This window comes from Gymnoscopelus braueri, assembly GCF_963280865.1.
Source record: "Gymnoscopelus braueri genome assembly, chromosome: 11".
Taxonomy (NCBI): domain Eukaryota; kingdom Metazoa; phylum Chordata; class Actinopteri; order Myctophiformes; family Myctophidae; genus Gymnoscopelus; species Gymnoscopelus braueri.
Genome location: NC_137613.1, coordinates 32,001,741 through 32,027,319, shown reverse-complemented (window position 1 = coordinate 32,027,319; position 25,579 = coordinate 32,001,741). Strand labels below are relative to the sequence as shown.

General features: G+C 43.6%; 1 protein-coding gene across 2 annotated transcripts in view; it reads right to left on the bottom strand.

Moving 5' to 3' along the window:
• fam49al (family with sequence similarity 49 member A, like) overlaps nucleotides 1–21,245 on the bottom strand; it is a 40,270-nt gene extending 19,025 nt beyond the window's left edge. The window contains exons 1-2 of one of the 2 annotated variants that reach the window (XM_080442906.1): nucleotides 20,927–21,245; nucleotides 5,044–5,135 (exon numbers count right to left, since the gene is read on the bottom strand). The gene's annotated coding sequence lies outside the window, so the exon portion shown is untranslated. Of the gene's footprint in view, nucleotides 1–1,474; nucleotides 2,237–5,043; nucleotides 5,136–20,926 lie in introns of those variants that run through there. The other variant, XM_080442907.1, reaches the window with a different exon arrangement.
• Between the last annotated feature and the right edge of the window lie 4,334 nt (nucleotides 21,246–25,579).

Genomic DNA, 25,579 nt, shown 5'->3' with positions numbered 1-25,579 from the left:
GTGTGTTAGGAGGAGCTACTGTACTGGGCCTATACCAGTGGTTCTCAAAGTGGGGTTCGGCAACCCTCAGGGGTCCTGGAGTGGAGGGGGTTCCAAGGGATCCCCAGCAAAAGATATTCATAGCCATTCATTGACTGCTGTGTTAAGTGGGCAGACTGGTGGGCCGCATGCATTTTCAGAGCATGTTATGATCAATCAATTGATCGTGTTCCGGCTTCGATCAATGGAACTAACATAGTATACTCTAAGTTCCCATTTAGTGGTATTACAATGAAAACTGACTTTTCAAGGAAAAACATACCATGACTTTCTTTTTTTTTTTTCTCTACGTTAATTTCATATGATCATAAAAATGTTGGTGTTTTGCCAATTACTTGCGTGCTCACTTGGGGCCCTGGCCCACAGATTGAGAACCACTACTATAGGTTGCGCGCGCGCGCGCACACACACACACACACACACACACACACACACACACACACACATACACATACACATACACATACACATACACACACACACTATATGCATACAGTACAATGGTATGTGATGCATCCATCCAGAGAGTGCTGCCGTGGCTGGTGGTTGCCAGGATACTGTTGGCCTGGTTATGATGGTCTGCTGCCACTCAGCAGTGCATGTGGAAAACAACATCCAGCTAGGAGTATGTGTTTGTGTCTGACAAGCTCACAGGTACACACACACACACACACACACACACACACACACACACACACACACACACACACACACACACACACACGCTGTGCAGGTGACTGCAGCAGCACTACTGCAACACAACTATAGTAAACTGATACAACCATCTTTAGGAACATCTGGCAGGTCAAATGGAGGAGCAGACTATTTTTTTGTTAATATGAAGCATCAGACAATTCACCCAATGTTACTTTGTCACTATCAGGCAGAAACCTTGTCGCCATATGTTTTTTTTTTTTTCCTCCATAAATTAATGCCCTAGTTTATTCTTTGTCGTGTGACAGTGTCACACAAAAGTAGCAAAAATGGCGATGTGACGCGTGAGCTTGAAGATCAGCTGTTTTGGAAAGATTTTTTTAAATAAAACGATCGGCTATAATGACATGCCTGAGCTAGGGACACTGGGTTGAAAGTGGTTTTTCATAAATATTTAACCAATGAAAAGTATTAACCACTTAAACCCCAGCATCAGTATTGCTGAAAATAGCAGATCGGCAAGCTCACAACGCGTCGCGTTGTGAGCTTGTCGATCGGCTATTTTCGGCGAAAGCTTTCCCCACAATAACGTAAAACCGAAAGGCCACTAGTATTGAGCCCTAAGGGACTCCGGTTACACATAAGGGGTTTAAGAGGTTAATGAAAGCTTGTGACGAGCAAGGTTTCCACCCAACAACACTGATATATTTAAAACAAATCAGAATTAGCTTCGCAGACGAAACCCCTCATGACATTCTGCAAAACCAGCTTCTCTCCTTACCGTGTTTTCTGAAAGACTATCTTGCCTCTTCCTGTATCTCTTGCCCTCAGTTTCTTCTTCCTCCTCTCTTCCTCTTGTCCTCCTATCCTCCCTCTCTCTCGGCTGTGTGGAAATGCAACCTTTCGGTGCTAGTGAGCTAATACCAGGTTGGCTCTCTTCAGAGTGGGCACAGGTGTCCCAGGGTGGCACCAGTTCTCGTTCCCTTAGTAACACAGACTCTTAAGTTCTGCTCTCTCTCTCTCTCTCTCTTTCTCTCTCTCCCCCTCTCTCTGTCTGTCTATCTGTCTGTTGATCTTTCTGTCCACTTCACTTTACACTTCTCTTTTTCAGCCCTCTATTTAAAGACTGTTGTTTTGTTTTCTCTGCTTCCTTCCCCCGTGGCTGATGGGTTGCACGATTTAAATGAATTTTTATTCTTTAGCTTCAACTTAACATATACTTTCTAAATCCTTTTGCTGTTTGTTTTTTTCTTTGTTTTTGCAGGGGTCTTTTGCAGGGGTCTTCAACAAGGGGTCGGAGACCAAATCTTTGTGTGATAGGAACCTTTTTTCTTTTTTAAATTAACCACTTGAACCCTTGCATCCCTATTCTGGGGGAACATTCACAGACAATTGCCGATCTACCAGCTCACAACGCGTCAGCGCCACACGTTGTTGGCCATTTTCGGCGAAGAGGTTTGGTGTAGAGGGAAAAAAGAGCAGACCAAGTACCTAGCCAAGGGTCAAGTTTACTAAGTCTTGAGGGTTTAAGTAGTTAAATGTCTGAAAATATAATTAACATGAATCCAACATATTAATAGAAAAGAAAACATGTAAACAAACATAAAACATGAATTTGCACAACCCTGATGATAGTGCTGTCAAACAAGTCTATGAAGCTATATATGAAATCTATGAAAAGGCAACTTCATTTCATACAACATGTATTGGGGGTTCCTGCTTCATCTCTCTTTGTCAGCTAAGGGGTCCTTGGCCTGAAAAACATTGAAGACCCCTGATATAGTGTATTTAGTTGCGGACTGTGAGGACAAAACTCTCTTATCTCTTATCTCTCTGTCTCTGATGCCAACTTAGGTTCCTCAAAAATTAGTGCCGGCAGCCATCGTGGCCTCCTTACTTCTCTATTTCACTAGTCAGCTGCACACTCCCGGCGCCTCCTGTCCGTGTCACAGAGCATTTCTGTCATGGTGCCATCCAGATTCACTGGTGGCCTTCGGGTGCAAACAGATGATAAGTGCGCAAATGAAAGTGGTGATTGGTTTGAGCAAACACACACACACACATGCGAGCGTTTAATCCGGGTGACTGATGCTTCCATATATTACACAGCCACGGATTGTATCTCTAGTCATCACACACACACACACACACACACACACACACACACACACACACACACACACACACACACACACACACACACACACACACACACGCACACACTTAAAGATTAAGAAAGTTATACTTAGCAGTGACAATTCTATGAATTCGGAAGTGTGCCTTGTGGCCACTGGGTTATTTTACATCTTAATAAACGCATACTTAAGCCTGATTTAGGGTACAGTCACACATGCCCGACTGAACAGTCACATTCTGTTTACGTCCATTCTAAGTAAGTGAAGGGGTGGAGCCTCTGCATATCGAGGCGGCAAAACGCGTTTCAGTTCTATCCCCTGCAATTGTGCATGTGTGACCGACCGTACCCTTGATGTACGGTCACTGAATGGGAGTAGCAAATGCATGTGAGACTTCGAACGCCATGTTGTCTTGCGGATTGTGCAGGGCGGATTGTTCTTCTTTTCATTTTCATTTGACTGACATTGAAGCGAATTGCCTGCCAAGTGGGGTCAGCCACGCGCTTCTATCCTATTGGTTGATGCCCAGTTAAGCTCACCAATGTTGAACTCCATGCATTGAACGTTACCTGCCAACATGCTGACAATTCTGGTGCGTATGTGTGGCCATGCCCATCCCTTATACATAATGAGTATGTACTGAGCCTAGAAGAGATAGTGCATGCACTTCCCAATCAAAGTACAGGTGCTGGACAAACGGCAGATCAACAGTGAAAAAGAACAAATTCCACACACTGGTTCTCAGATCCACTTTTTTTATTGCTGCACAACAATTTTTCGATCACTCTGCCTTCTACAAGAATTTTAGGTGAAGGTCAAGTGATCGAAATGTTGTCAAGCAGCAATTAAAAAGTGATGCTGAGAACCAGTGTGCGGACTTTGTTCTTTTTCACTATATACTCAGCCTACACTTGGAAAATCAGTCGTCCTGAAAATCGAGCAAAGTGCTTCGTTTATATAACCGGGCCTACGCAGCACACACACACACACACACACACACACACACACCGCTCATCTGTAGTCTAACAAGAGGAACCAACTAGAGTGGCTCCTTCAGATTCTATAAAGACACATCTCCACTCTCTAACTGAACGGTTGAAAAGCAAACCCGCTCCAGACAGCACCACCAGACAGACGTAGCTCTCTCTAGCCCAGCCTGAAAAGACGGAGTGTCCCTGAAACATTCTGCATGTTCAACCCTGAGATCAAACCCTAAGTGTACAGTACAAGACTACAACTACAGTACAGAAACAAAAACGCTCGCCTTTGACCATCCTGTCTGCGATCAATGATAAAATCATTACACCTCTCTCTCTCTCTCTCTCTCTCTCTCTCTCTCTCTCTCTCTCTCTCTCTCTCCTCCCTCTGTCCATCCATCTGCTACGTTCTCTCTGTTGCTGATGCCCATCTCCTTAGTGGTTTTCAAAGTGGGACCTAGAGGGGGTTCCATGGCGTAACAACTGAATTAGTAGTAGTTTAATTTAATTCAGTTATTATTACAATACAGAAACATTTACTGTATGAATGACTATTCTTACAATATCCTCACTATGATTTTTTTCTCATTTACAATTGTGACGTTTTATACTACTTAATTTAAACCAATATATGTGTAAGTTTGAAAAGGCCTGCCCTAGCTGAACGCAGTGGGCTGTGAAGCAGCTGTGTTGTACACAGATGAAACTATGACTACACCCTCCTCACTCCTCCATTTACCCTCCTGAACATCAGTGGTTTTCAAACCCCCAAGGGTCATTGAGGGAGGGGCTTCCAGGGGGTCCCCAGCTAAATTAGTTAATGTAGCGTCACAGTCAGCGTAACCACAATAACCCTATTTTATACTGCAGCTATTAAGAAATAGCCAATCTTGTAAAAATGTGAACGATTTTGAATACAAAAAGAGAAAAATGTCTCTGTTTTTGAATACATATCAATTTGGGGGTCGTTCACATGAAAATGAACCTCCTCAGAACCTCCGCTTTACATCCTCCCCTTCCCCTCGTCTCTCCTCCTCAAACCATCATCATGTCTCTCCCTGGTCAACTCCTCATTCTATCTCACTTCCTCCTCCCCTCCATCTCCTCCATCTCCTCCTCTCGACGTGGCCCATATGGTGTTTGTCCGCGGTCTGCTGCTTTCAGATGTTGTGTTGACGTGTTAACTGTACTGTATTTCCTCCCTTTCCTCTTCCCGAGCCCTCATCTTTCATTCTTACCGTTGGCTCGCGTTTATCCCCGCGGAACACTTCACTGCATCAACCAGGGCTCGTCAGCTCCACACACTGGTTACAGCATGAGCACCCACCACCTGAGAGAGAGACAGAGAGAGAGAGAGAGAGAGAGAACGATGGAGGTCAACATAGATTTCAACATCATACATTGTTGGGGGTCAGGAAGGCATTAGGTGTCAAGTTGCACAAAGTCAGCAAGGGCAAAGAAAGGCGCACATGTACGGCATAAATGAAGGGCAGGAGAATAACGAACAACCCCACACATTACAGCCTACAGCCTCCTTTTATTTAATAGAATCAGAGTTAAGTTACAAGGAATACTTATATCTTATACAACTATATCAGTTAGTTATTATTTCTGAGATAATTCATGCCTATTAGAAACGATACACAAGTTATATATAGAGGCTAATGTGGGCATTATGGGTAAATAAATGAATATTAATTATACATTTATTATGTACACATGAGGTAATATCGACTACGGCAGAAAAATAATTAAAAGATAAAGGAAGGACATAATTCATTGTGTCCTGCTCACCACTGCCTGTAGACTGTGTTACTGACTGGTGTAACTATTAACACTCCCTCTGCTTCCCTTGCATCATCGCATTTTATCAAGAATGATTTTGTCGCTGTCGGGTGGAAACCTTGTATGTCCAAAAGCGTTACTTTTCAGGAAACAGAAAAAAAAAGAACCTGTGTTCCAATGGATCTGTTGTAGTTCTTATTTAGTCACACGCTCTTGTTAATACTTTTCATTGGTTCAGTATTTTTAAAACCCACAGACCCTCTTTTGCTTTCACTTTCAAACATTTTCCAAAATAGCTGATCTACAAGCTCACAACGTGTCGCATTGCGGTGCATTGTGAGCTTGTGGATCGGCTACCTTTGCCTGACACTATATCGTATGACGAAGTATAGGGCATTCATTTACGAAAAAAACATGAAAAGTTGAAATATGGAGATACAAGGTTCCCGCGCGACGGCAGCGATTTGCAGGCAGGAGGAGGGAGAGTGGCATTGGAACATACTGTAGTTGCCAAGGAAACCAAGCCTTTCGATTCACATGGCAACGCGCAGCGGTTGCTATGAGTCAATATTGTTCCGAGTTATCAATCACATAGGATGGATGGATTAGATGCATGGTTAAATGGATGATACTTTAATACAGACACATAGGTAGGTAGTGTACATGTACTGTACTGTTAGGTAGATCAGTAGTGCACAAACTGTGAGTTACGGGTCATGGTCTGCTGGGTTGCAGAATTGTGTAGAGCAATATTAGAATGGCAATTTAACCATAATGTAATGAACAAATACTTGTATTTAATTTGTTTATTATACTGTAAACACTGCACAGGTTAATTTCTGAACTGAATTTGCTGATAATAACCTATTGTTGCTCCGTACATGCATTTGTGTATCTGCATTTGAAACAAGCTTTGGTGTGCCTTTAAAAACCTTACGGAAATATCTGTTTGCCTGATGAAGACCAATTTTATGGTCAAACCATGGTGCTTGTGTGTGCGTGCACTTGGCTGTTATCAGCTGTCGAACAATTAATTGTCCATTCATTATCATGAATAAACAAAACATGGATAACATTTTCTGGAAAGAAAGATTGTACACCCCTGAGGTAGATGATGATGGAACTGACCAACAACCAGTCCACTGAGGCACTAGGGTGGCACATGGGGCAAAGTTCCTGCACACCACACCTCCCCGCGGTGGCTAGGGCTTGACCGGGTGCTCCAACGAACACAATTGGCCGTGTTCGCTAGAGGGAAGCCGGGTGGGGAGAGGGCGAACTCTGTTGCTGCGCTAGCGACTCCTGGAGGTTTGTCAGTATGCCTGTTCAGCGGGGAACCCCAACTAGAAACAATAGCGTTACATTATCCTGAAATTCCTTACTGTCAGGCGAAAAGAAGTGGCTGGCAACTTCACATGTATCGGAGGGTCTTTCAAATGTATTTTTGAACTCCCATTTCTGCTAAGCAGCAAGCTATGTGTGCTTCGACTAATATGATTTACAGTAGGACAAATGTACGCGACTGCAAAGACGAAACAGAAGCAGGGAGGAGGTGGGACATCCGCTTTACCCCCGGATCGTTTTCAGAGCTTCCGTGCTCCAGACTGTATGACGGAAGCATTTGAAAGGCAACAGTCTGGCTTGCGAGACTGCTGTATAAGGGGAAGTGGGAATTGGCAGAACGACTAAATTAGGAGAAAAATGGGGAAAAGATAAAAATTCCATTGATACATTCCATTCCATCAGATGCACTCCCCAGAGTGCATCTGACAGCCAAGCCGTATAAATGTAACTATTGACTGTTCTGGTAGTCCAGGGAGTTGTAAACCATACCACACCCACTCCCCAGAATTACATGTCTGTACCCATGTCAAGGGAGCTTTGTTTTGACTATGGTTCACTCTGTGGATGATTCCACCGATGCATATCGATCTGCTCGTAGCGGAGACTAAAGGTCAGTCAGGACGCGGTGAGGTCAGGAGAGGTCAATAGACGTGAATCAGGAAATACCGGAACTCCACAGAACGCTATCGTCAGGTGCATGTTTCTTTTCAACGAGGATGGAAGTGAAATTAAAATGATTAACATTTTACAGTTTTTAGTTCAGCCTGTGCAAGCAGCTCTGGTAAACTATATTACTGTGCCTATATACCACAATCAATAATATTCTACCAGGCTCCAGGAATGCATATTTGTAACATCAGCAGTGTCATTTTATGAGCCCTATTATGAATCCCTATCACCTGATACGTAGGACGTAACTCAAACTTTAAAACTACTTTGTCATCTCTAGAGATTAGTAAATTGAGACGAGGAGAGACGGCCTCTAAACTTGGTTTCTTTCAAATGTTTTGGTGTTAAAGGAAAGCTTCACAGATTTCCAACCTACTGTAACTCCAATTATTCAGATGTGAGGAGATCAGAATATAGTGTGGCCCAAATATACCCTATGTCTTCTGTGTATTTCTCTGTGAAATGACATCAAGCGTGGTTGTTTCACCGTGAAATTATGCATTTGACATCATCGTTTCGCAGAGAAATACACAGAAGACATGGGGAATCTCCTCACGTCAGGACAATAGGATTTATGTTCAAAATTGGGTTCCCTTTAAGTGTTTGAGAGAGACATTGAGGTATGAAATGACATCATGTGAAAAATCTGTCTGATTGGAGTTGGAGTCCAAAGTACTCAGTTCATGTTAGTTCAGCCCGATGAACAACAAACATCCCTTTGAAGACCAAAGGACAATTATTCTTCCTCTCACTCGTTCTCCACCTCCCTGACTCCTTTCCCTATACCTCCTCCTCCTCTTGATGTGCGCCCCTCTCTCCACCCCTGCCTGCTCCTCTTCATTCTGTTCTCCCTCTTTGATTCTGTCATCCATTCACTCATCGTCTCCTGACTCATACCCTTCTGACCTTTTTCCTCTCCATCCATCGTGTGTCTTTTCTTTCCTCTCGCTTTTCAATCCTTCTTTGTTCTCATATTACTCTCTCACTCTCTCCCTCTGAGGCAGTGCCACAGCTATTGTTGCACCACCAGCTTGTATTTTAGTCAAGAGAAGAAGGAGGAGAAGAGCGCAAGGGGAAGGAAGGTACACAGTAAAATGTGGTTGTGTTTATTTAACTGTGAGGGGTCCATTTTTACACTTTCAGAGTTAAATTAACATTACAGTTTTCGCTGTCTATACTGTAGCAGATGAGAGGAAGGGATGGGGGAGTAGAGAGGAGAGGATAAACTGGGTGGAGAGGAGAGGAGATGTGCATTGACAAAGAGTCATGTTCAGCAGTAAATGGGAGGTGGCAGCGTCAGAGCCAGCTAGACCGTCCCTAAAGATTGACCGCTGATGGAATGTTACAGCTGATCAGCCCTCGGCACGCACACGCACGCACAAAGAAGACACAAGCAAAAATTATACACACACACACACACACACACACACACACACACACACACACACACACACACAAACACATGGATGCCGGGTCTTGCATGTCTGGTCTGTTGACTGTAAACGGTCGCAGCATGGTATACCGACCCTCAGTGAGGTGAGGATGGAGGGTGAATAAAAGGGTAGAGCGGCTGAACGAGAGAGAAAGGGACGAAGTAGCGGAAAGCAAGAGGGGGAGGAGGAGGGTTATGATTCTCTGGCATCACCCCTCCCCCCATCTCCCTCAGTCCTAGCCCTCTCTTACACACACACACACACACACACACACACACACACACACACACACACACACACACACACACACACACACACACGCCTACATGCATGCACATACGCACACAGAACAGGCATCCTGAGTCCAGACTAGTGCATGGTGCCTCATGAAACCATGATTGCAAATGAGCATTGTGATTCTCCACTGCAAGGCTGACAAAGAAGAGAGAGGCAGAGGAGAGGAAAAGGGATAAGGGACAAGAAGGCAGAGAGAGCATCGATATCTAAGCGTTGTTTAGATCCATTGTCTGATACAGTAGCTTGAAAATGTACTAAAGCATGATCTACTTTTTAAAGTAAATAAAATAATTGGGGTCAAGGAAGAGACATGTCATGGCTCGCTTACTTGAGAGGAGATGAAAATCAAAGGGTAGATGTCGTGACTCTCTTCTTCAGAGAATGTGTAAATTAAAGGACTTGCATATTTCGTATCATTAAATAATGATTCATTTGCATTCTATGGTGTGTGTACATATATCTATGTACTGTATATATGTTATAGATGCCCAAAATAAAAGAAGTATAGCTCTGCTTGTAATCCTTCACCAAGATTGATACATAGCTTATTTAATGTATCCATTAATATTTTAATACCATAGTTTTGCTCCAGGGCCTTTCAAAGCCTGCAATAACACTTGGACTTCCGTATAAAAAGAAAATAAATGGTAGCGTTCAGTATCACTTTAGCCCTTTCCTGCTGCTGTTGTTGTATGTGTGATTAAACCTCTGAAGATGTGTACATGCATTGCAGTGCTGGATGTAACAGCTGCTAGCAAGAGGAACTGCTTGTGTGTGTGTGCGTGCATTTGTCTGTGAACTCAGCATAATTAGGTAATAGCATCACAATCATTTTAACCATATTTTATACTTTGGCTATTCAAAAATAGCAGATATACAAGCTCACGCGAGTTTGCACAAAAAAAAATCTCAAATTTGATCTAAAAATATATTTTGAATTTTTAACACAAATCTTCTCTTCTGGGGGTCCCTGGCACAAAACATTTTCAGATGGTGGTCCGCGGCCAAATACTTCATCAATTTGGGGGTCTTTGACATGAAAACGTTTAAGAACCACTGCTCTACATACTGTAGCATTGCCCCCCCTCTCTGTCTCCATAACCCCCTGTGAAATGATACACGTCTGCATGGACAGACTGTCTTTGTCTGAAGGACTGTTACTGTACATACAGAACTGATCTATGTGGTTCAGGGAAAACATGTATTCTGTGACAGGGTAAGAACCTCATGGTTCGATTTATGATGAATCATTGACGATTCTTGGGCCACGATTCGATAAGATTGTGATTCTTCGATATGTTGTGATTCTTTGATATAACATTTTCACTTGTGTTATCTTCCATTAAAAAAGTATTCAGAAACACTTGCCATAATATAAAATAAACTTGAATTGATAAATGTATAATTATATATAATAATCATTACAAAATCGATTATTGGCGTCAACAATTTGATACAGATAATGACAAAAAAAAAATTATGCTGAATCGAACCCCCCTACCTGTGTGTGTGTGTGTGTGTGTGTGTGTGTGTGTGTGTGTGTGTGTGTGTGTGTGTGTGTGTGTGTGTGTGTGTGTGTGTGTGTGTGTGTGTGTGTGTGTGTGTGTGTGTGTGTGTGCGCGTGCGCGCGCGCGCATGCATGTGCTCGAGATAGAGTAAATCACAGAGGGACTACCATAAAACCAGATAACATTATCAACTGCATTCCCTGGGGTCCCACTGTCTTGCAATGGTGTTTTTGTCTTCAGATTTTCAATCTTTCATTTCTGTCTGTCTGTCAACCTTCTGTCTGTCTGTCAGCCTGTCTGTCTGTCTGTCTGTCTGTCCCTGTCACTCCATTCATCAGTGTTACTTTATTCCTCCTAACACATTCACAGAATATTTCACTAGGCAATGATACTAAATGTCTCACTTCAAGCCCCCCCTCCCTCTCTATCCCTCCCTATCTCTCCAGCTCTTGACCATGGAGAATGAATGAATGGCCTCTAACCTCTGTGTGACCTAGAATCTATATTCAGATCCGTGTGTGGAGGTCATCCATTCTCCACAGACTGGGAGAAGGAGGACCCGTGTCCTTGACGGAGATGATGCTTCATCATGCTACTGCTGCTGCTGCTGCAGTGTGTCTCTCCCATGGCAAGAAAATATACACTTCCTCTCCATCCCAGTGGGAGGATGAGTAGATGAGGCTAGCGATGCTCTGAGGTATGAAAAATAGCTCCGTGTGAGCGGAGGTTTGGCTCAAGCTGAGAGAGAAAATAAATGATGGATTTGGTGAGAATGAGATGAAAAAAGCTGAGTGTTTGTTAACAGTCCCATGGTGTAGATCAATGTGAATTTTCGCTTTTCTCTATTTCTTTTTTGGAGGTGCCCATGGTTGGTTGTTTTGTCGGTCCCCTGGTTGTGTGTGTGTGTGTGTGTGTGTGTGTGTGTGTGTGTGCGTGCGTGCGTGCTCGTGTATGTGGGTCGGTGGGATGGGTGCAAACAGGCAGGCATGTTTGTAAACCAGCCAGTTTGATTGATCAAACACTAGAAAGCCTACTGTGAGCCCATAGCAGAACTAGAACTTGAACAGACACAGACAGTGATACTGGGCTGTTCCGCACCAAATACTGTCCCATCAGTTGTGTCACGCTAAATTTGGTCCCTCAGTCACACACTGCATTCAAGTCAGAAAAACACTGTATACCTGTAGCTAGGGCTGGGCAATTATTGAAAGTGACATTTAGAAGATTTAAACGAATAATCTAGAAGCAAGTTTTTTTTTAATACATCAACAAATGTCACAGATTTTTTTTATAATCGACTAAATCGATTAGTCTGATTACTCACTTAACCGTGTATTATACTTCATTGTACAATGGTGGCGTGCAAAAATAGCCGATTAACAAATTCACAGCAAGTTGTGAGCTCATAGATCTGCTAGTTTCTCTATTTAATTGAAATAATCGTTCATTAATCGTGATCGAGGCAAAAGTTTGAAATAATGGTGATATTGATTTGAAGTCATATCGCCCAGCCCTACCTGCAGGTATCTTGCCTGTTCTAAATGATTATTTTCATGCATCTCTCCCGGCTAATTAATGTAACAGGAGCATCAATTGAGATATTCGTGCTAAGAAGATAATTTACCTCTTTATTTCATAATTGGAGTGCTCCATATCTATCTCTCTCTCTCTCTCTACCTATCTCTCTATCTCGCTTTCTCTTTTAAGACACTGAATTGGTGGTATTGATTTTAAATGAAGCCAGAGGGCGGGCAGTTCAGCTAACTATCGATGGTAGCGGCCAGCGATTGATCTGATTGATAGCCAGTGTACCGTGATATCTGTAGGAAGTCCTCAGAGACGGTATCAAACATAATCTCATAATAACACTGAGATATTTACCCTTGTCTCCATCAAAATCAGAGAGAGAGAGAGAGAGAGAAAGAGCTAAGAAGCAAAGTCTGCCACAACTGCTCATAGAAGCAGGAAGTGATTGTCTCCAGCCTGTCGCTTTGTCTTAGTGGATAAAGTATCACTCATCTCGACTCGTGGAGCAGGAATGTTAACTGAGTGTAATTGGACTTTCAGTCGTTTCTAAGTGCAACCGAGCAACCATGAAGTGATATGATGGAGGATGAATGGGGGGGGGGGGCATCTGATCTCAGTGTCCATGTCTCACAGAAATGTATTCATTTAAATGTTGTACAGTAGACTTCGGTATCCTAACCAAGTGAAATGATAGCCGTCGTACAATTTGCTGCGGGATTTTATATGATTTATTTAATGCATTTATTTTGCACTACACAAACTCCACAGCATTCATTTCACTAAAAGTGTCAAAAAAATACCCTTATATAAGTAATTCATGTTTGCAATCTCAGAGTTCAACTAACCTCGTTCCCAGTCTTTCTCATAGGAGAAAGCCTTGAACAAAGTCTGTGTTTCCACAGTGTCAAAGTAATAACATCCATCTGGCATGCTCTAATAGTCTTATTGGTCTGTCAAGTGCTAACCTCTGGTCCCAGGCTTGCTTTCTCAGAAAGAAAGTCTGGGGAAAGTTGAAGTGAAAAGTGGATCGAAGGCCGGCCGTTCCATAGTGGGGGAGGGGTCACACAGGTGGGCACATCAATATTGTCCACTTTAAACTACTACTCGGTAGTACAAACATGGCGACTGTAGCAAGTAACGTTACGCCAACAAAAGCTGTTGTTATATGTCGTGACTCGTGTTTGTTTATATTGTGCAGTGCACATACCTCCGGCTATGTTTTAATACACTTCTCTTCATAAAAAAAAGAGAAATGGCAGCGTTCAGCATCACTTTAGCTCTTTCCTGCTGTTATTGTTGTATGTGTGATTAAACCTCTGAAGATGTGTACATGCTTTGCAGTGCTGGATGTAATAGCTGATAGCAAGAGACTGCTTGTGTGTGTGCACGGTTAGCATAATTAGTTAATGGCATCACAATGATTTTAACCACTTTAATCATATCTTATACTTTGGCTATTCAAAAATAGCAGATATACGCGAGCTTGTACATCTGCAATTTTTTTTACATTTTGAAAAATCTAACCTAAAACATATTTTTTATTTTTTTAACACAATCTTCTCTTCTGGGGGTCCCTGGCACGAAACTTTTTCGGATGGGGTTCTGCAGCCAAATACATATCAATTTGGGGGTCCTTGACATGAAAAATATTGACCACTTTAAACTACTAATCAGTAGTACAAACATGGCGACTGTAGCAAGTAACAAAAGCTGTTGTTATGTGTCGTTTTTGTTTATATTGTGCAGTGCACATACCTCCGGCTATGTATTAATACATTTCTCTTCCGATTTTGCTGAGAGATATAAATTGTTACCAGTCAATCACAGTCACCCCAGCGAGTGAGCTGCTTGCTCATTCTGTGTTGTTTCAAATGAGAGCTTTCCTAGACCTCCATGCTGAGTGGAGTGAGATTGGAAGGCTGGCCACACGAGACTAGTCTAGTCTTCATCTCCATATTACAACGTCCCCTTTTTGGTTGACCTTTCTTAAAGTAGTTCTGCTTATCCCAGAAAATCTGAGATCTTGATCAAGCTAGTTTTAAAATAACAGGATCCCTACTTCATGTAGCCATATGTATTGTTCCTGCATGTATTTCCCCCACCTCTGTAACTACAAATCCCCAAACTGTACATTGTTCTTGTTCAGTGTCGTCCTGTTAGCTTGGATAGAATATCCTTAAGTGTGGCATGCCGGTAGGTAACTGACTGGAGAGTTGATCACATAATTTGCAATGCCCCTGGTTAAATTCCAACCTGCGACCCTCAGCTGCCTGTCTCTCTAGCCTAAAGTCTAGTCTAAATGAACAAAATGGTCTAAAATCACCTTAAAAAATAACATTGTTAAATGCAGACACTGGGTCTCTACCACCTGCTACTTGGTGTATACCACCTGCTACCTCCTGTGGTGCCACCCTGTGCCCCTATAATGGGATCAGCTCAGTTCCAGGGGAATAATCTCTGATTCCCTAACATGACTGGATTAAACCACAGGATTACTGTAGGTAGAGAGGATCAGATATGATGACGCTCCCAAAACCTTCCCCATTGCCTGACCCCAGTACTGGTTCTTCTCCTCCATCTTTGATTTTCGACCTTCAGTGAATATAATGTTAGTAAAACATTAATACAAAAACAGTGTCAGTGAAAACAAACAAACAAACAAACAATGAGAATAAAGATCTCCTGCAGTGACAGATGTTGTTGGAGTGACAGATTAGGCCAGTCAATAGGATTAACTGTGTTTAGATATAGGGATATAGGGTATAATAGGGATAGGGATAATGTAGGGATAATGTTTTCCCAAGAATTATGAAAATATAGAGGGACGCATTGGGGAACGTATTACGGATAATATACTATTTTAATAGAGTTGTAGGACATTGGTTCTAAAATATGTTGTGGGGTATCCCCAGCTGAATGATTGATGCTTAGGAACCAAATTGACCCTTGCAGGTCTGTAACAGAGAGAGTGGATAACTGGAACCAACCGGACCCTTTACAGGTCCATTTGGTTTCATTTGTACAATCTCTCACTCAGAGTTGAGTGAACGCTGAGGAGTTTACATCAAATAGGGTTCTGTGGCTCGCTGGGGGTCCTTTATGTGAATAAAGGTTGAGAATCACTGTTATTGCCCATTCACTGTTCTCTGGCCTCCACTCAAGCATAGTGACACATTATCCAAAGTCATTTGGGGGAGTTTCTCCTACTTACGATGACACACCCAGTGTCGCTCTGATGCAGCTCTTAGTATATTTCATCCATTCTGAACGGATGAATCACTACTACACCCTCTGCCTGAATGCTTTGACAAACAGCTTGGTTTTTTTTAAGGGTGAAGAATAGCACCTTGCAGACAGTGATTACAGAGCACATTACACAGCACTCCTGTGTTTTATTATCAGCTGGGGTTACCCCCCCCCCCCACACACACACACACACACACACACACACACACACACACACACACACACACACACACACACACACACACACACACACACACACACACACACACACACACACACACACACACACCAACTCATACACGGTCAGGGCTGGAGGAGATCATTACACATCATGATTGGATGTGGTGAGGTGACATCGCTTCCAGGGTGACAGAAAAAGGTGATGGGATATGTCATGTGGAAACGAGAGATTCTAGATGGAGAAGCCTGTATAGCTTTATATACGCAAGTCCATATGTTGTCCATCTTTTATTTGTTGCTTTTGTGCTCTGTGAAATGGAAGCAGTAATTTGACGCAAAATGTTCATAGCACACAAACAAACGTGAACAAAGAAAAGCCATTATATATTAAAAAACAAGTTCTGGTACTGTATGTGTTTTATTTGCCAATGTTGCCTGCTGGCCTCGACGCTCACATAAAATTCATTTTGGTGACCTAGCACTTGTTGTGCGTTGCCAAGGGTAATATAACATGAATGCAGCCATTTCACCTTTCCAAAATTGCATATTGGGGCTGTTTTTGTCATCTGTTGGGAGAATCCAATTTGTCTGCATTCATTTATTTACTGAAAGTATGACTTTGAGACACGTTTCACCATGCAGTGAGATTTTGGGTGGCAGTACAGTTACAGCAGCCCTCGATTCCATCCTCGGCTCCTTCAGGCTTCATGTCGATTTTTCCCTGAGTAGGACACTTAACCCCTATAAGTGCTCCCGCGTGCGCAGCACAATGCTGGGACACATACGGGAAAATTATTTCCCCTCGTGGATCAGTAAATAGAATAGAGCTACTTTTGGTTCCTTGCTTGTGGAAGGGCACATAAGCAATATTTGATGGTAGCTATGCAATACAAGGTTTCACCAAAGTTCAACGTCGCTTTAAAGCTTACTATTGACTCCTTAACAGACAACGTCACGCTGATAAGAACCAGTATGCGCGCGCAGGCCGGCACCAAATGAAACCCATTCTGTCATGTCTCGCTAGGACGTGCCTCACTAGCCAATACACAAGAGGAGGTTGAATGAACTGAAACCAGCGCACCCCGAAATGTGTTGGGAATTGATTGCATGAAACAATCACCTGTGCGTCCAGTCTCAATGTTGGTAAAGAAATAATTGGTCTATACACTAATACACTTCCAGCCTTATCCACAATTCACCCTCCTTTACTGTCCTTCAGTCCCTCCCTTTAACCCCCACAATCCTTTCCTTCCCTCCCTACCCCTGGCCTTTACTTCTTTGCATAAATTCAATCACCCTCAACCCATAAAATAGCCACACCCCCAGCCACCAATTTCCTGACCTATATATTTACCCAATACAATTTGGAACAAAAGGTTGTGTGCCTCTACTAACACACGATATGCATTGTGATGTGAAATGCACAGCAGCTAGCTGTGAAATTAACAGCAATGAAGTGAATTGCCTGAGAGGCCGTCTGGGACTCAGAAGGTCCCCAGTCCCCCCGCCCTCCGTCCCCCCCTCCGTCCACCCAGTATGTGTCGAAGTGTCCCTGAGCAAGACGCTTAACCCCTAACTGCTCCCCGGGTGCTGTGTTACTAGAGCCCACTGCTCCTAATGAGGGTGGATAAATGCAGAGGACAAATTTCACGTATGTGCAAATGTACACTGACAAAAATACCCCAAATGAGCAGGAACTAAATTATTATTATAAATTATAAGCAAGTGGAGCAAGTGAGAGAAGGTGGAGGAAATGTCAAGGCAAATGAAAGAGCATGAAGAGAGCAACACTGTCTTCCCCTATGCTAGCTTCCGCCTCGTCAAATCTGATAATCCTGACACATGCTAATGCTACTTGGCTACTAACCACTTAAACCCTATATACCTCGTTGACCGGGGTCCCCCAGGGGTCTGTAGTTGACCCCCCCCCACACCAAATCTTTTAGTCGACAGTAGTGGTTCTACAAGCTCACAATGCGTCGTACTGCAACACAATGTAAGGTTGTACAGTAGATGTGCTATTTCGCCAAATGTTCACAGATTTTCGCCAAATGTTCACTTATTATAACATGACCAGAATAGGGAGATTAAGGTTCAAGTCGCTAAGATACTGTACCCTCGTTAGTACAGAATAATGAGAGTAATGTGCGAGAGACATACAGTGTGCTTGCTAATCCTGCTCAAAACAATGGGAGAGATTATTATTGTTATTACTTTTGTGGCATTATAAGAGACCACTACTTGCCACTACTTAAAAGAAAGAAAGATTTTTTTTAGGGTGTGACTGGTAGCTCAGCTAGACCATAATGCTCCTTGTTACGACTCCTCTCTCTACCTGTCTCTACACTGTCCTATCTGAAATAAAGCACCCCTTAAAAAAACATTTTGTTGGCAAGCATTTGATTGGCCGGGGGGAGACGGAAGTGTCTAGAAAATGCTGAGGCTACAAAGTCCAAGGAGAAGCAGAGGAAAGAAGAGAGATGTTAGATGAACTAATGAGAGGATGGACTTAACGAAGGAGAAAGATTAATGAACAGAGACAGAGAGAGAGAGTGAAAAAGGAGAGCTGTCGAGAGAGAGAGAGAGAGACAGTACGATTGTGTGAGAGACAGAGGAGAGTGATGGTGGAGGAGAGTGAAGTGAAAGATGCACACGACCATGTTTCTATGGGTGCTCGGGAAAGATTTGGGGGTGGGGAGGGGAGGGTGGGTGAGAGAGAATCTTGCATCATCACTGTGAGCCAATGAAAAGCCTCGGTTAAAATGTTCAAAGGGAGTGTCCTAGCAACAGCGGGAGTAAATACCATGTAGCGGCCATCGTTCCATTTCAGACAGGAAAACACACGCATATTTACACACTCGTATTGACATACGGCGAACACACATTAGCTGTTTCAGTGTGCATTACTATTCATTCATTCATACAAAGTGGGGCATGATCTACATATTTATACACGTGTTAATGCCATGTAGCCTTGTGGAGGGAGTTGTGCCCATGACCAAATACATACAACCCGTGTTACTGTCTATTAGGCTGTGCCAATGCCTATTACAACCATTATGCATAGTGTGCACAGGTCATGTAAGACAAGGGTTATTGAATTAATTGAAAGGAAAATAGAAACTCTACCAGCACTGTCGTGATGCAAAGCATTGTGAGCTTGTAGATCTGCTAATTTCCCTATTTTTGAAAGAGGCCTTGAGTAGTTAAAATCAAAGTATTATTCACAGTTTGTGTGATTTATAATGTGGCATGTTTTCATGTAGGACACGCACAATAAAAGGATCCGTGCACAGCGTGCACGTGTGTTGTTATGATCCATCGTAAAGTCAGCATGGCAGTAAAATCGTCAATTTAATCCACTCATGTGGATTAGACCCTGACTCTGAAGATTACAGCATATGTCTTTCCAGAATGCCTGTCCCTGTCTCTCTCTCCACCTAATTATCTGTTTATATACTGTATCACCTTCTCTGCTGTTCCTCTTTCTCTCTCTCTCTCTCATCCCTTAACCTCTCTCTCACACAAAGAAATGCTCAGACCTGCAGAGTCACATGGTAGCACGCTAGCTTCACCCATGGTGCGGTTCTGCTCCGTGCTAAAAATGGACACCCACTTATACAGCACCTCTCCGTCTGTTCCTCTCTCTGTGTGGAACGGCACGGGTCTCGTAACGTTTTGAAAACCAAACGCTTCCTGAAAACCTCATTCATTCACCCTGCCATTCATTTTTTTTCTCTCTCTCTCTCTCTCTCTCTCTCTCTCTCTCCCTCCCTCCCTCCCTCCCTCCATCACCTCTCTAGCCGCATGCACCCACCCCTCCTGCTCAGCCGTGCAATGTGGGGCTATTGTTTTTAGCTGGGTGTTTGCAGAGAGTGCTTGCACAAGTGCCCGCGGAAATGCACACCCCCGCGTACACATACGCCCCCACACCTCCCACATCTTCTCTTATGCCCCATGATGAGTGCCTGACATATTGACATTAACCGTAGGTGATATAATGGATGCGATAATGGACCTGAATTGCACAGACACATGCTTGACATGCAGTGTACACACACACACACACACACACACACACACACACACACACACACACACACACACACACACACACACATACACATTCACATACACACGTAACAGCACGACACACAACACACCCAATCATAAACACATTCATGTGATATATGGTGCATGTGGGCCGATGGTTCTAGGTCACATATGCACTGTGACCACTCTATTATCACACACACACACACACACACACACACACACACACACACACACACACACACACACACACACACACACACACACACACAGACGATGTGTTGTCATGCATGTTTATTGCCTCATGGGCTCACACTCACACACAGTCACGTTTATGTGCACTAGAGCTGTTTGGAAGAATGGCTCCCATAGACTTACTGCTCAAACATGCTGAGGTGTGTGTGTGTGTGTGTGTGTGTGTGTGTGTGTGTGTGTGCGTGTGCGTGCTCGCGCCGCTATGCACTGCAGAGAAAGAGAGCAAGTCGTAGGAAGCTGATGTATTCTGGCTAAATCAGCACTAACCCTTACCCCAGCAACATGACCCACTATGCAGCCCCCCATACACACACACACACACACACACACACACACACACACACACACACACACACACACACACACACACACACACACACACACACACACACACACACACACACACACACACACACACACACACACACACACACACACACACACACACCAGCACCAGTCCACAGTCAAACACCCCATCTCTGTCCCATCCTCAACTACCAGCCATCAGTCTTCTTCTAGCATCTAACTGCATCCGTATCCTCCTCACTCAGCAGCGGTCTCTGTATCCCCCCCCCTCCCTCCCTCCCTCCCATTCAAGCCTCTCTCCTCCAAAACCTCCGTGCCTCTGGCCAAGCCCACTCTAGCTCGGCATAGACCCCGATATTGGTCTGGGGTGGGACGGGAGGTGGTAGCCAGGTTAAGAAGCCCCCCCCCCCCCCCCATCCCGCCTCCCGGGCCAGCGTGAGAGAGCGGGTGGAGGATGATGAATAGAAGAGGGAAGAGGGAAGATACAGAGAGAGAGAGGGAGGGATGGTTCTGCTTACCGGCTGGGTGTGCGAGAGGGATGGTTCCACCGATGTACTGCTGCTCTTCCTTCTCTCTGGACTGGAGGTGGCGGGGAGACAGATGGAAGGAGAGAACAAAGAATGGGACAAAAGGAGGGAAAGAAACAAAAATGCCGGAACCCAGAGCCGATGCCGCTTGCAATGAAACGGAGCGATGAAAGCGTGGATGAAGAGAGAGAGAGAGAGAGAGAGGGGAGGGGGTGAAGAGAAGTGTGCCAGTGTTGTTTTGCTGCCTTGGAGAGGAGAGGATCCTTTATCCTTGTGAGCCAGAGGGCTGTGGATTCACCTAAACACTGAGCACACGCACTGCCTCACGCTGCCGCCACATAGCCCTCCCTCTCTCGCTCTCTTTGCACTCTCTCTCTCTCTCTCTCTCTCACTCTGCACTCAAGACAGCAGGCCTGGCCCAGCAGCTGTTCATCTATGTGTGCCCCCTCCCTCTGTCTCCTCTCTTTCTCTCTCCTCCCCCTCTCCCTCTGTGTCACAAAGACCCCACCACACACACACACACACACACACACACACACACAGCATGTCCTTGCAATACGACCCCCCCCCCCCCTGCACTAACATTTACTAGCCTGATGACTGGTAGGACCTGTGTGTGTGTGTGTGTGTGTGTGTGTGTGTGTGTGTGTGTGTGTGTGTGTGTGTGTGTGTGTGTGTGTGTGTGTGTGTGTGTGTGTGTGTGTGTGTGTGTGTGTGTGTGTGTGTGTGTGTGTGTGGGGGCGTGTGCGTGTGTGTGTGTGTGTGTGTGTGTGTGTACAGTTGTATTGTACTTGACATTGTTTCTGTGAGAGTGACTCTTTCTGTCTATGCAAAATTCAATGAACGCTGAGGACTCTACTGTGTGAAAGTGAGCCATGGTGAATATATAAGGCTGTGTGTTTGAGTGTATTTTTGTCAAAGTGTGTGGGTGAGGCAGCGCGCACGTTGTTGCGCCTCTGTGCTGAAGAGAGGAAATGGAAATTCTCACTTTGCAGATAAGAAACGAAAAAGAGAAAGAAAAAAAACAATGACTTGCGACTTTATTTGTAGGTGAGAGCTCAGTCAAAGTTCATTCAAATTAAGACATGTACAGAGTGTAGTCCTGTACACAAGAACATATTGGTTCACACTGACCGCCTGTTCTTTACTGTACTTATTTTGGATGTGTGCGTGCGTGTGTTTGTGTGTGTGTGTGTATGCAAATACTTTGTGTACTGGGCTAGTGAAACTCCCGGTTGGGCCCCTTACTTGAGGGTCGTGCCCCTGACGACTGGGCCGGCCGGCCGGGTTAAATGAGCCATGCCTAAATCCCATTCTGTGTGTGTGTGTGTGTGTGTGTGTGTGTGTGTGTGTGTGTGTGTGTGTGTGTGTGTGTGTGTGTGTGTGTGTGTGTGTGTGTGTGTGTGTGTGTGTGTGTGTGTGTGTGTGTGTGTGTGTGTGTGTGTGTGTGTGTGTGTGTGTGTGTGTGTGGAGTAGGGTGGGAACAGAATTGTCTATTGTCTGGGACCCCGGCAGCCAGCTTGACCGGCTGCCTGTGAGCCCACCCAGAGGCAGACATAGGGTAGAAGACTTTGGAGTTTGGACAGCTCTGCCATAGTCCATCCACTCTCTACCAAACCTTTGGATGAGGGATCCAGTGAGAAGTGATGTTAGTGACACATGCTGCCTTTAAACAGTTTATGTTCCTGTAATTGGTTACAGAAAGAAGAGGCAGGAGGAGGTAGACGTTGGCCCAGTGAGTTGCCATGGCTGTTTGTGCCGGCTATCAATATTTGAAGAGCATGCCTAATTTATACTCTGGTACAACATGTCATACTGTATGCCGACAAAAGCTGATCTTCAAAATAAGCTAGCTTGAGGATGAGCTGTTGTCGGCAAGCGACGTCATGCGATGGAGTATAAATTGAGCTTCGGCTGAGTGCGAGTGTCTGCTTGTCATCTGGATGTGACAGCCGAATCGATGCAACATTCCAAACATATATACTTAATTTAATACTCTGTTGAACAACGCCGAAGTTTATCAGAACTTTATTAGGCTATTGCTCAACTATAGCAGTCACGTGAAGTTCTGATTGCGACAACAGCCCACAGTCTGTTGCTATGTCTGTTGGCGAAAACCATGGTGTTTCTGTTAAACCAGAGGAAGACAGCAGCGACTAATTATATAATGTGAGTCTTCCTGTTTCTGTTGTGGTCTTTCTGAGAAGTGGACCTTGTTCAAAGTGTTACTTTCACATCACAAGACACGGATGCAAACGGATGGACATCAAATATTGCATTTAGTATAGTGTGCTATGATAGCGAAAGGAATTGCTGTTTTTTTCCATAGCCCTCCCTTTTATAAAATATCATTACCACCAGGTTCGACGTTGCAATATCTGTTGGGGAATTCATATAGAATTATGGTCTAATAGCCAGCCACCTAAAAGAACAAATGCCTTATACAATATGTTCATGCTATCTTCTTTCTCACATTCTGAGAACTTTTGTCAGAATGCATGATACTAAACAGTGGCTGGCCTAAGGCAAGTTGCATATGTGACCTGTTACCCTTAATGGCCCAAATATGTCAAATAGGCTTTACAGCATATATAGAATATATATTGTATATATATACTGTATATATACTGTATATTGTAGCCACATGTTTACTGTACGTTGAGAGATGGAAAGAGTGAATATTTTGCCAATTTTCTGTGAATCAATAACTGCTTTGATGTGAGGCCTTGCATGGAACCCTGAAATCCATCCTAACAAATCTATTCTAACAAATCTAACAAATTCTTCAAATCTCACCACACCACGAAATTCAGTAGCTCCTCTAAGCTGTTAAGGCTAGACTCACACTGACGTGAGAACACTGCTCGTCTAGTGTGTGTGTGTGTGTGTGTGTGTGTGTGTGTGTGTGTGTGTGTGTGTGTGTGTGTGTGTGTGTGTGTGTGTGTGCACGTCTGTGCACGTCTGTGCAAGCGAGCGACACATTGACCAGAGGATGCTGCTGCTCTTCCTTCTCTCTGCAGCAGTAGCCTCAGAGTCAAGGTAGCCTTGCGAGCCAGCCTCTGTTCACTGGAGTCAAGGAGACCACAATGAATGGATATTCTCTTCACTGTATAAAGTGATAGTGGGCGGTGATGATGATGATGATGAAGTCAATTGGTGTAAGATATTGTGGAAAGCTTTCCATTAGCGATAAAGAGGTGATAATTATTGAGCCATTCATTAACTCTGTTAATCAGACATACCGAGAGAGCTTAGTTGGCAATCTTGGAGCTGTTTAGCTGAAGGGAAGCACTGGATGTGTTTCAGCGTGAATTGACTTCCCCTTTGCCATTAGAACCGATCTGGAGTCCTAGTACAAGTCTGAGAAGTGAGGAGGGCTATATTTGGACATTCTCAATCTGCTATTCCCTGTCATTACATTAGCCCCAGATGCCTTTTTCAGACAGCTGAGATGGAGCCTGCAGCAGCATAGTATGTAGGATGGATGTGGAAGTCTGTTTGCTAAAATATTAATACCTGAGCATTAAAAGGTGGAGCACCTTGGATTATTAATGGGCTTTCACATTTATTTATTTGTAGGTCAATTGTCCTATATCCTGCTTCACATTGCATGAATGCCAGTGTGCACAGTACCTGGCCTAAAATCACTTTCTATGAAGCCATGCCACGAATCTATCAAATCAAAACAGAGGACTGTTTAACTCTATTTTGGCACAACCACTTTGATCCAAAGGTGGCGTGTTCTATATAGTTGTAACGTTATGGATATCAGAGAAGATAGTGTGATCTAATCTCTCTCTCTCTCTATTTCATAATCTATTATTATTATTATTGAATTGACCTGCTTTCCCTCCCTACCCCAAGGGACATTTTAACCCTAGGGGTGTGCCGATATATCGTCCCGCGATATATCGCGATACGTTTTCGTGACGATATGTATCGTTTTGGGGAAAAAAATCGTTTTGATTTTTTTTTTTTTTTTTTTTACAATAATAATCAGGCATGCAAACAGCCCCGAGGTGAAAAGGGTGACAACATGTTGTTTTTTTTCGGGTCAGGTGTCACACTATTGCCCTATTTGGATTCAAAACGGCTATTGTAGCTGAAAAGCTACAAGTTTGCGTCTGAATAATGCAAAAACAGAATTATTTGTTTTCATTTTTTCTCCCCCATATATTTTCATAATAAAAAAGTGTGTATCGTATCGAGATCGTATCGAAGTTGTGAGCCAAATATCGTATCGTATCGTTTGGTGAAATTAGTGTATCGGCACACCCCTACTATACATCAATTCTTAGTAACAGAATTCCACAGAATTCCAGTTCAGAACAGGCTGAAAGTAGCAACCCTGCTGCAGAGACTCCACGGCACGAGACTGATATTCAAACGTTGTTTTATTTTGTGTGGTATTAAAAGGGTTATTATACCCTTTTTATATTTATATTACATTTATTTTACTATGTAAATGTATTTTTAATTTTTTCCTGTGTGAGCATGAGTCATATTAAACTCAAATGCAAATTAGGCATGTACAGTACATACAGTACCTCCGTCTCATGAATACAAAACTCAGTTTTAAGTCTTCTCAGGAACATGCAGTGTTTGGACTGACACTTTACTCATGCGTCATAGCACACCGTTCAC